We start from the raw sequence: 12,233 nt of genomic DNA, 5'->3' as shown, positions 1-12,233 counted from the left end.
GTATTCCCCCCCCCCCCCCCCTCGCCTTCAGTTCATAGTTGTGCGGATTCGTCCGATCGTTCGGCAAATTTCGTTTCATTCCGACATTTGGCCTGATTCGAGTAGCGAACTGGATCTGAAGCGGAAAAATAACAAGCATCCGAAAGGTCTTTGGGTGGAAAAACTTCAGGAAAGTGAAGAGTCGCGCATGATACATCCCATCTTTCGAGGGAAGCTGTCAAATTGTCACGCGTTTATCCCAGTGCGCGTGACATCCGAAAGTTGTAACGTCGGCTAAACCTAGATTTGTAATGATGACGCATCGGGAATCTTCCCTTTTTCTCCTATAAACACCTGCTTCTCCTTCATTTTTTTCTCATTTCATCTCCTCGATTGTTTTCTCTGCTCGTCGTTCCAGGTATTCGCTTTTCTTGTCCTCTAATTCGTCTATTTTTTTGGTTTCCTTAAAACTTTCCTATGGCTTCCCCCCGGTCCACTTCGTCTAACTCTTATGCGGCAAGCCATCTTTGCCAAAATACCTCATCCGACTCTGATGATTCGACCAGATCTAACCGTCGTACGGTAGGATCTCCAGCGGCGAGTCTCGTCTCGTCGAGTTCGTCTTCCAGTTCCGACGAGATGAACTTTTCTGAGCTTCGATGTCGCATATCCTCCGGTGCAGCTACTCCGAGCTTGTCTACTCCGCTCTCTATATTTCTGGTCAAGTAATGTGAACTACAAGCGGCTTGAACCCTCCTGATCGGAAGGTACGTAGGCAGTCCCGTTCACAGGACACAGCTGCTAATAATACAAATTTCCTTTTTCCTCAAAAAGAAAAGAAACCCTATTTCCATTACCTTGAACTTATGAAAGCAATGCGAAGAACAATTTATACAGCCGTTATCCTGGCCCGGTAATGATTCAACGTTCCGATGTTCTATGTAAGCCGAGTCGCAACTCGCAGTTCATGATAAGCCAATCATCATGTGTCGCACCTGAATAATCAAAGAAATTAGCCGAGTCGCTACTCGCAGTTCAAAGATAAGCCGACTATCATACATCGCAACTGAATAATCAGAAAAAACAGCCGAGTCGCTACTCACAATTCAAGGGTAAGCTGACCATCACGCGTTGCAGGTGAATAGTCAGAATATCTAGTCAAAATAATAACTGACGATCAAAAGCGCAGCGCGAATTCACAAAAATATGACAAGGAAAATCGCGTTGAAATTTTAAGGGTGCCGACCCCTAGTCCGGCAATAGTTTGCAACGGGAGCTGACCCCAACGCGGCAAATTTAGAAAAGATAAGAGGAGCCGACCCCATGACGGCACACAAAAAAAACTTAGCAAAACAAGCAAGCACCACGAGTAGGACAAATTCAGCCTTCAATCCCTAGGTCGGCATCAGAGGGTTCATCAAACTCGAGCTCGCCGAGCTTCACCTGCCAGAACTGGCATTCTCCCCAAAACCCTTCCAGCATGTTAATCGGAACGTCCGCACCCCTAGTGACCATTTTCTCGAGATATGAGCAGATTCCTTCAACGCGGCTGCTCTCACAAACATATGGTCCATACTCTCCAACTGAATGATGTAATGACGCTACCTTCCGATGCGAGCCCGGCAAGCTGCGAACTCCGCATGGTCTTCGAATGGTCTCCTCGTAAGAGGTTCAAGATCACCCTCTTTGAGACCAGGAACCTCCGCCTTGGCTAATAGCGCCTCGCAGCGCGAACGCTCTTCTAGCAGCCGGTCCCTCCTCCATTTCGAAATAAAGAGTCCACCGGCAATCATATGCTCGAGATGTTCCACGGTCCCGTCTACACGGCAGAATTGGAAATGACGCTCGAACTAGCGGCGTGTAGCTATGATATAGGCCCTCAGCCTCTCAATTCGGTTTTTCAGAGAGCGAATGTATCTCGCAGCAAGCCGCTCTAAGGCCCTCCTCAACCACACCGACCTCGTTGTTATAGGCATCGAAGCGACCTCACCTGTCTAACAAATAAGCTATCTCTTGAAAGAAAAGAAAGGTGCAAAGTGGTGAGACATGAGTGGTTTGGAAGGCTAATTTATAGAGTAAAAGGCGCAATTTCTCGAGGAGAAACGACCAATCGAACGGTATAAGATCAACGGTAATATACAAAAGACGAAAACGAGTCATGGAATAGAATAAGCTACCAGGTGAAAGGTTCCACCCAGAAAACAAAGCGATCGACTTTGGATACTTGGTACGGTCCTTCCCAGTTAGCTCCCATTTTTCCAGCGTTTGGCTTGGCGGTGTTTTCAAAGACCTTCCAGAGGACGAGATCCCCTTTGTCGAAGTGTCGGTTATGGACTTTCTTGTTGTTGTAGTATTTAGCCACGGCGAGCTGATAATTCTAAATGCTTAGGAGCGCCTTGTCGCATTCTTCTTCGAGCTCGTCGAACCGATCCATAATCATATGGTTGTTGAGGTTGGTGTCTTTGACGAGCATTGTCCATCGGAGGCTTGTACACTGCCGACCTCGGCAGGCGCCATTTCTTCCATCCCATAGGCCCAGGAGAATGGGGTTTGGTTCGTAGCCTGTCGCGGGGTCGTACGGTAGGACCAGAGCACTCCGTCAAGCTTGTCGGCCCAAGCACCTTTTTTGGCATCCATCCTTTTCTTCAGGCCATCGAGTATGGTTTTTTCGTTGCTTTTGCTTGTCCATTCCCCTGCGGGTATCTCGGTGTTGATTTTCTTAGTTTGATTCTCGCATAAATCTTCAAACTAGAGGGAGATGAACTGCGAGCCGTTATCGGTGATTATTTCGTATGGTAGCCCATGTCGGCAGATTATGAATTTCCATATGAATAGTTGGACGTCCTTGGCTTTGATGATGGCGTAGGACTCGGCTTCGACCCACTTTGTGAAATAGTCGGTGAGGACGAGGATGTAGCGTTTCTGTCTTGATGTGGGTAGCGGGCAGATAATGTCCATCACCTAGCGCATGAAGGGGTATGGGGCTATGCCAGCTCGTAGTAGTTCAGTTGGCTGATGGATGATGGGGGCGTGTCGTTGGCACTTCTCGCAGTCGGATATCATTGTTGGCCAGTAGTGGCCGTGCTTTTTAATTCGTAGTGCTAAGGCTCGTCTTCCTGAATGGTTACCTCCGGCCCCTTCATGAGTTTCCATCATGACTTGTTATGTGTCGTCACCGTGTAGACATAATAGCAAGGCTCCCGATGCAGTCCACTGGAGTAAGTGTTCCTTCATCAAGGTGTAGTGGGCAGCTTTCGTTTTCAACCTTCGTTTAGCCCATTTATCGGTCGGTACATCACCATCTGCCAGATAGGCGGGAATCTGGACTCGCCAATCTGTCTTATCATCGTCTGAAGGAGGTTCGAACTGCTCTTTTGATGTCGCAGTTTTCCAGGTGGTTCTGATTTCGTTCGGCTGATGAAGGGCAAGGCAGGTCGCCCTTTGAGCTTCTTTAATACTCGGGGTATCGATGCTTTCGACTGGGATAACTCGTCGAAGATCAGGGTCTGATGTTGAAGCGAGTTTTGCTAGAGCATCGGCTGGAGCGTTATCCTCTCTGGGGATTTTGATGAGTTCGAACTCGTCGAAACGCTTAGATAGGATCCTCACTACGTCGAGGTAAGCAGCCATTGGTTCGCTTTTACCATTGTACTCTCCACTAAATTGGTTGGCGGCGAGTTGAGAGTCATAGAAAGCACCGATCTGCTTTATTTGCATCCCGCTAGCGAGTTTAAGTCCAACGATGAGTGCCTCGTACTCGGCGACGTTATTTGTTGCCTTGAACCTAGGGCGGAATGACTGCTCCAAATTTTCTCCGGTTGGAGACGTTAATCGGATTCCTATGCCGGAGCCCAGGTGGGAAGACGCACCATCAACATGCAAGGTCAACTGTCCGTCTGAAGGGTTGGTGGGTGTTGGCTCGGTTTCCTCTAGTGGTAATTCGATTAAGAAGTCGGCCAAGACTTGGGACTTGGCGGCTGGGCGGGTGCGGAACTCGACGTCGTATTAGCTCAGCTCGATTGCCCACTTCGTCAGTCGGCCAGATTGGTTTGGACTATGCAATATAGATCGCAGAGGTTGGTTGGTCAGGACAGCGATGGTGTGTGACTAAAAGGACGGTCGGAGCTTTCTTGCTGAAGTGACGACTGCTATGGAAACCTTCTCGACTGTCGGGTAACGAGTTTCGGCGTTGTCAAGCGATTTGCTTATAAAGAAGATAGGTCACTGTTCCCCTCGGTCGTGTTGGACGAGCACTCTACTGACTGCCGACGCTGAAACCGCAATGTAAAGGAATAGGACTTCGCCGTGCTCCAGCTTAGCCAGGATCGGGGGCATTGATAAATAGTTCTTCAGTTTGCTGAATGTGTTGTGGCAAGCTTTATTCCATTCAATCGATCTGGATATAAATCGATTTAGGGCGGCGATTCGTCCAGTTAGTCGTTCTACTTCTCTGGCATTCCTCGGTGATGGTAGGTCGATGATCGCCTTTATTTTATTTGGATTTGCTTCAATGCCTCGCCGAGTTACTAGGTAGCCAAGAAACTCTCCCGACTTGAAGGCAAAGGTGCATTTTGTTGGATTCAACTTTATCCCGTACTTATTCAGAGTATCGAAGCACTATCGGAGATGAGTAATATGCTCACTAGCATGCTGTGATTTGACGAGCATGTCGTCTATGTATACTTCTATGGTCTTGCCGAGTTACTCGGCGAACATCTTGTTGACTAGTCGCTGATAAGTTGCTCCTGCGTTCTTCAAGCCAAAAGGCATGACCTTGTAGCAGTTGATTTCTCTGTCAGCAATGAATGATGTCTTCTCCTGGTCATCCTTATGCATGAGGATTTGATTGTATCCCGAAAAGGCGTCCATAAAGGTCAAGAGCTTGTTGCCTGCAGTTGCCTCGACGAGTTGGTCGATCCGAAGTAATGAGAAGCTATCCTTTGGGAAGGCCTTATTAAGATCGGTAAAATCTACGCAGACTCGCCATTTCCCGTTCTTCTTTTTGACGATGATTGGGTTAGCCAGCCACTCAGGGTATTTTACCTCCATGATAGACCCAGCGCCGAGGAGTTTTTTGATCGTAACGGTTGGATCGATTCCTCTCATGTCAATCATTTTCCATGCGAAGGTCGCGATGTTGACTTTAAGAAAAAGGACCAGCTCATCGCGCATTCTCGAGTTATCTCTGTCCCGTTATTCACACATCGCTTTGCATCAGTCTCGTCAAGTTTTACTTCTTCTGTTGCAGCGACGCATTGATGGGTTGTTGTCACCGACCTGGCGCTTTGGTTGCTATAACTTCTTCGCCGTGCGAATCATGTGTTCAATGAGGAAACACTGCCTTGCAACTTGCTAGTTACCGCGTAACGTATACACGCCTTTTGAGGTTGGAAACTTGATGCATTGATGATATGTCGACGGGACTGCGTGCATCTTATGAAGACACGGGGTTCCGAGGACAACATTATAAACGGTAGGCTTGTCTATGACAGCGAACCGGGAGTACCGTGCTGTTCCCCCAATGAAGACTGGTAGGTCGATGGTGCCAACTAACATTATGAAATCCCGTCGAAGCCGGTTAGAGAATGGCAGTCCGGCTTGATGTCGCACTCGCTGACTTCCATTTGTGCCGGGACATTTCTGAAGATGACGTTGACTGAACTTCCGGTGTCGATCAAAATTCTCGTGACCTGGCTTTCACTGATTAGGAGTGCGACGACTAAGGGGTCGTTATGCGGGAGATCCAATCCCTCCAGATCGCTATTATCGATGGATATCGACGTGTTTGGGGATTCAACCCTTGATAGCTAGGATTTTTTTATTTCGGCTTTTTTGGTTTAGTCCCTTATCGATCTTACCGAGTCGTTGCATCCTGCCAGTCCACCCATGATCATGTTAATCCGATGCCTCGGTGTCGTAGGATGTTGTTCGAGCTGTCGTTCTAAACGCGGTCGCTTCTCGTGAACGATGTCGTCTGGTACTTCTATCTCGTCTCCACTCTGATCGTCGAGTTGCTTGGAATCCTTTATGAATTTACGGGTGATGTTTTCGGCTCGTTTAGTATTGTTTCTTCCAAGCCGCGTCGTCTTACTTATATCAGACTCGACGATTATCGCACACTTTTTGTATCGCTCCATCAGGATAGTTTGGAGGTAGCGGCATATCTCGGTCACGTGGGTGGTACTTTGATGGTAATCACAGTATTGTGCCGCGCTACTCTCCCCACCTTCCTTCCGAACGTACTTATTCCATAGTAAGTTGGGTTGTGCATCCTCGCCGGTCGCAAAGGTTTGACGAGTTCGATCTTGGTTACGAGTAAAGTGCTGTCGGGGCTCGACGTGGTCAACTTTTGGAGCTACAACCGTTGGTTCTTTTGCTACGACATTCTTTGCCACCGCATGTTTCTTAGCGTAGATGGCCTTCTCTTCTTCGACCTTGATATGCTTCGCGGCTCGACATAATGCATCATCTATGGTCTCTACGTGCGATAAGGATAGCTCTTCCTTGAATCGAGATTCGTACCACAGTGCGTTTTTGAGTGCGACGATGGCTGCTGCATCTGGAATTTAGACGTTTACTACAACCTCATTAAATCGTCCAATAAACAATTGGAGTGATTCCTGGCGCTCCTGAGTCAGGGAGTAAAGATCGACGTGTGAATTCTTGTTCTCCATCAAGACAGAAAACTGCTTCAGGAACTCTGTTATAAGGTCTTTGATACTGTCAATCGATCCAGATGCGAGTCGCGAGAACCAGCTCAGGGCTGTTCCTGTCAAGTGCTCAGCGAAGACCTAACATGATCCGGCATCATGGGCCGAGTGCCACTCCGAAGGTAAGTAGAAAGTCTCATGGATCGACTGTGCCATCATAGTAACCTAGCCTTGGCATGACCGTTCGTCGTACTGGTGTAGTCGTGAGCCTTCTAGAAAATGGCGTCAGTTGTGTTGCCTCGAGCACAAGGTCCACCTATGGTGCTTTGCTCGTTGCTTTATGAAATATCGTTTCCATTTCTTGCATTTTCTCCTTCATTTCCTTCAACTCTGCTTCCTTTACTCTATTATCTAGCTCGTCGACTTGCGTGGCGGGATTACATCCTAGCTAGTTGGTTCGCACTTGTGGTCCTATCATCGTCCCGATCGAGAGGAGTTTTGTTGGGTTCTGTCGAGCAGCGTAAAGATGGTCAATTTCTTCCTGGGAGCTAACTTGTGCCGCGGTCAGTGCGTCCAAACGAGTGTTGGTTCGTTGCTCCTTTTGGTCGAGGCGCGTCAGTATCCCACAAGATAGCTCGTCTATACTTGAGACGGGCTGATTATTGAGCAGGATGAGTTATGCGGGATTCTGCATCGCTTCTGCGTTTGCCGAGCTTGTTAGGTTCGTCGCAATGATGAGTGTCTCTGGGTTCTCCGCCATTACAGCCTTTCTTGGGGCATCCGGAGTCGGAAGGATGGTTGGCTCTACCTGATCCGTTCATGGGGTTATCGTTCCTCTCGACGATCCGATCTCTTTGCGTCCAAATTTTGTGAGTCCGGTCATCTCGTCTAGTTCTAGTAGGTCCGTCCTTTGAATATTCAAGAAAACTTTAACTTGATTCCCCCTACATGGCGCGCCAAATTGTTGATGTCTGAATCGGTCACGATTAGAAAGTTTTAGTTTGGTAAGAAGGGGATCAAAATTCTCTTTATAATTCGGTGCCGAAGCACAATAAGTCAGACTATAAAGTGGACTAGACGAGTAAGAATAGCGAAAAGAAATACTATGGACGAGCTACGAGCTTGTCGATTCTATACTTTGAACAAGAGAGAGCTTGTCCTCTTTGTAATCGTATTCTTTCCTCTTTTTCGCAGATCCTTTCTCGAACGCCTTACGTCCGTATTTATAGGTAATCGTATTGGTTCATCTCCTGAAAAGACCAAAATAGCCTTCCTTAGCTTGCAGACTTATTTGGACCTTTTCTGGACCGGGCCTTTTGTGGGAGTGAGGATCCACCCCCAACAGGTAGGCTCCATGCAGTGGAGATCATTTATACTTGAGAGCCTGTGACTGACTATTTCGAGGCTGCTATACGCAAATTTATCTAGATTCACATCACATGTGTGAGCCACTCGGTGATGTTCTTGTTTTCCTAACCGGGGAAGAACAGATTGAAGATGCTTGCAGCAGAATCTCCCATAAGCTCGGAGATCAAGTCAAAGTCGTGCCACTGTATTCCTTCCTGCCGCCTGCCATGCAACAGAGGGTTTTCGATCCCACACCACATCCCGTGAGAAAGATCGTCGTCTCCACGGACATTGCAGAGGCTTCTCTACCCATCGACGGGATTGTTTACGTCGTTGATCCTCGTTTCTCCATGGAGAAATACTACAACCCAAAAACTCGTCTAGACTCCTTGGTGGTGCCCCCAATATCCATGGCAAGTGCTGACCAGAGAGCACGTCGTCCAGGTACAACAGGGCCTGGTAAATAGTTCAGGCCATACACACAAGAAATTTACAGTGGCTTAATAGCGCAGGAGGTTCCTGAGATTGTATAGAGCAAACCTCGTAAACACAGTTCTGGCCTTGAAAAGGCTGGGTGTGAAGGACTTGTTATCCTTGAATTTTATGGATCCTTCTTCACATCCTCCTTCACAGAAGAGCCTTATTCAGGCCTTGATGGATTTGTTTGACCTGGGAGCAGTGGACGATGAAGTTAACTTGACAAAGATAGGCGAGATGATGAGTCTGGAGGTCTAATTAAAGCTTATTTAATGGATATGTACGTATATTGTTCCTATTTTTCTGATATTTTAGATACTAAACTTCATTGTGTACATGCTTTAACGACATATTTTAAATAATATTAGACAAAATACAGACTACTTTATTCAAGAATTTTATGCGACAATATTAGCCAAAATTTGATCATAAAGAACTGATGAACGATGCTTCTTTTTCTTTTCACAGCAGTTTTTCCAATGCATACAAAATAAGGAATCCGGATACACAACAAATCTCGTGTTGACAAGTTGAGTGTTAACAAAAACGGTGATTTGTGCTCAACAGCAATGGATAAACCACAGCCCCAACGTCATTTTTATTATTAGCCTAGTAACACAAGTATTACCAGGGTTATAATAAAAATGCGAAATTTAAATCAAAATCATATTAATAACGAAGAAACGTATCTACATATGGGACGTAAATTCGTCCGTCCTCCATAACACGTGGCGCCGTCTTATTTGCTGATGTTTTTTTGTAGGGTGAGACCAAAAAATCGAGGGTTCGACTCATTTTGTTTATCTCCGTCTCTCTTTCTTTATCCTCTCTCTCTCTCGACGGCGGTTTGATTCCGAAGGATGTTTTCCTAGAAACTTGCCTGAAGCATAGGGAAATCTGCCGTCAATTTGCTCTCGCCGGTTGCAATAGAAAGAGGTCTGTGTTCGTGCTTCGTTTCCGATGGTAGATGGTATAGTTTTTTTGATGTATTATCTTTTTTGGGTTTTAAGGGATTTGTTTATGTGATTCGATCGATTTGTCTCTGAGTTATGATTCGATTGTTGAGTATATGTGTTTATGTACCACTTTCCCTCTGATTTTAATTTCGATTTAGGGTTTCATAATATGTTTTGGATTTTGATTTAGGGTTACGATTTAGGGATTCGATTTAGTTTTTAGGGTTTCGATTTAGTTTATTGGGGTTCAATTCAGGGTTTAGATTTATTATCTCTCTCCTTTTAGTTTCTGATTTTATGACTATCATAAACTTGGTTCCAATTGTACGAATTTTTTTTGGGGATGCAGATTTCAAAGGATAAAGTTTTGGCATATGTTCGGATTTCGAAAGGGATAGCAACCGTTAGTCAATCCCTACATGGTAAGGCAACCAAATTGAACTTATTACTATAGGTTTATCTGCTATCCGTATTCTTGTATGTTAAAGCGAGTTTAACATTGTAGTTGTTTGTTGTTTATGAGTTTCCTCAGCGTCACCTCATGAAAGCCTCACATAAGGAGAAATCACAGAACAAGTAGCAACAATCAGCCAGTGAAAGGTAAATAATCGATTCCATTAGCATCAAAAATGTCAATTTCTTGTTGTTTGTTGTATACTTGTGGTTTGTAGTGGTCTCATTTATTGATTTGGTAGACTAGTGTTGTTGTCTAGGTAGTAAATACTAGTTCATAGTATTTGATTGAAGTCAGTTTATAAGTATACGAAAGTTATTGGATGATGATCTCTGTTTAAACTAAAGTATTAATGCAAATGCGATGTAACTAAAGCTACCTAGACATCAATATTTATGTAACTAAAGATACATGGACAATGTATCTTCCATTTGCATTAATTTATGTAACTATAGCTATCTATATAAAGCTGAGAGTATATATAATGTTGCAGTTGGTGAAATTTAACTAAAGCTACTCTCAACGTTCATATATAACTAAGACGTCCCACACAAGACGACCTACAGAGACTACTCTATCAAAATGAACAACGTGGATTTTCCGGGATGGTTGGGAGCATTGACTGTATGCATTGGGGGTGGAAGAATTGTCCAACAGCTTGGAAAGGGATGTATTCACGTTCAACCGGAAAACCTACAATCGTGTTAGAGGCTGTAGCTTCGTATGACCTCTGGATATGGCATGCTTTTTTTGGAGCTCCAGGTACTATGAACGATCTTAATATTCTGGATCGATCAAATGTTTTTGATGACATTCTTAACAGTAAAGCTCCGGAGGTCAACTTCTATGTCAACGGAAGGGAGTACAATTTGGCGTACTATCTCACAGATGGTATTTATCCAAAATGGGCCACTTTTATACAATCTATCCGGCTTCCACAAGGTATGAAAAATTCTCTATTTTCTCAAAAACAAGAAGCTGTGCGAAAAGATGTTGAGCGTGCATTTGGAGTCTTGCAAGCTAGATTCGCCATTGTTAAAAATCCATCTCCTTTATGGGATAAATACAAAATAGCAAATGTTATGAGAGCATGCATAATACTGCATAATATGATTGTGGAGAATGAACGAGAAACATACAGTTGGCGAAACATTGTTTCTGAATTTTAACACAGAGAAGATGTGGATCAAACATATAGCGTCGGTGCCGCCAGTTTGGGTTCAAATATGAGCAGTACGATTACTCGTCGAACACATATGCGGGATAAACAAGTTCATGACCAGTTAAAAAAAGATTTGATTGAGCATATTTGGACAAACTTTGGACATCTTCCACATAATGAAGATTAATTACAAAAATTCTATGCAGAGAATAAAATGTTTGTTTTAACTTATGATGTTTGTAGGGTTTATGTTTTTATTTTTAATGTTTTAATTGTATGTTTTGTTTTTTTCCAAGTTTTTGTAACTTTGTAATTTTCTTATATTTTTAATGTTAATGTTATATGTTTTATTTGAATTAAAACTTTAATATGATTTTACTTCTTAATTTACATAATTAATTTTTAAAATAAAAAATAATATTATTTTTTTCAAAGAACCAACTATGAGGAACACAAATGCTCATACCAAAATTAAGAAACTCTGAAAATAAGATTAAGATATTTGAGGGACCAAATTTTTGTCCCAACCAATGCCCATGCTCTTAGACCCAATATACAAATGTAGTAGGTGATTACATTTTCCAAGACTCGAAGGAACGGTTCCATGAAAACTATTGTGGAACAAATTGAGTTTTTCTAATAGAGTGATGTTACCTAAAGACGATGGTATCTCTCCTGACATTCTATTTAAAGCCACATCTGATACCCCAAATCCTGAAAGCTTTCCAAGAGATGCTGGGAGTTCGGCCTGCGACTTTAACCCGACCCGACCCGACCCGACCCGAAAAATTCGGGTTTCGGTTCAATCAAATTTAGGGTTCGGTTTTATTCGGAAGGATTGAAAATCTAGTTCGGTACACGATCCGAAACCGACCCGACCCGAAACCCGAATTTTTTTATTTTTTTAATAAAAACAAAAAATTATACCGTAATTTAACCGGTTTAAACCGGATTTGTACCGATTTCAATCGATTTTAAAATTTAAACCGGATAAACCCAAGACCAATTCTCATCCGACCCGACCCGACCCGAACCGATTTTTTGTTCGGTTATGTTTGGTGGATTTTTTGAAAACCCGAATCCCCGAATAACCGAAAAAACCGACCCGACCCGACCCGTATACCCGAACTCGCAGGGCTACTGGGAGTGGTCCTGTTAACGTATTATTGCCCAACCCAAGTATTTGTAGGTTTATGAGATTCCCAATG

At 44.2% G+C, this 12,233-nt stretch overlaps 1 pseudogene; it reads left to right on the top strand.

Annotated features, from left to right (window-relative positions):
• The window catches only part of LOC104715365, a 10,191-nt pseudogene extending 1,480 nt beyond the window's left edge, over positions 1 to 8,711 (top strand).

Source organism: Camelina sativa, chromosome 9, assembly GCF_000633955.1.
Source record: "Camelina sativa cultivar DH55 chromosome 9, Cs, whole genome shotgun sequence".
Lineage (NCBI taxonomy): Eukaryota > Viridiplantae > Streptophyta > Magnoliopsida > Brassicales > Brassicaceae > Camelina > Camelina sativa.
This window is presented reverse-complemented; position numbering and strand designations above follow the sequence as displayed.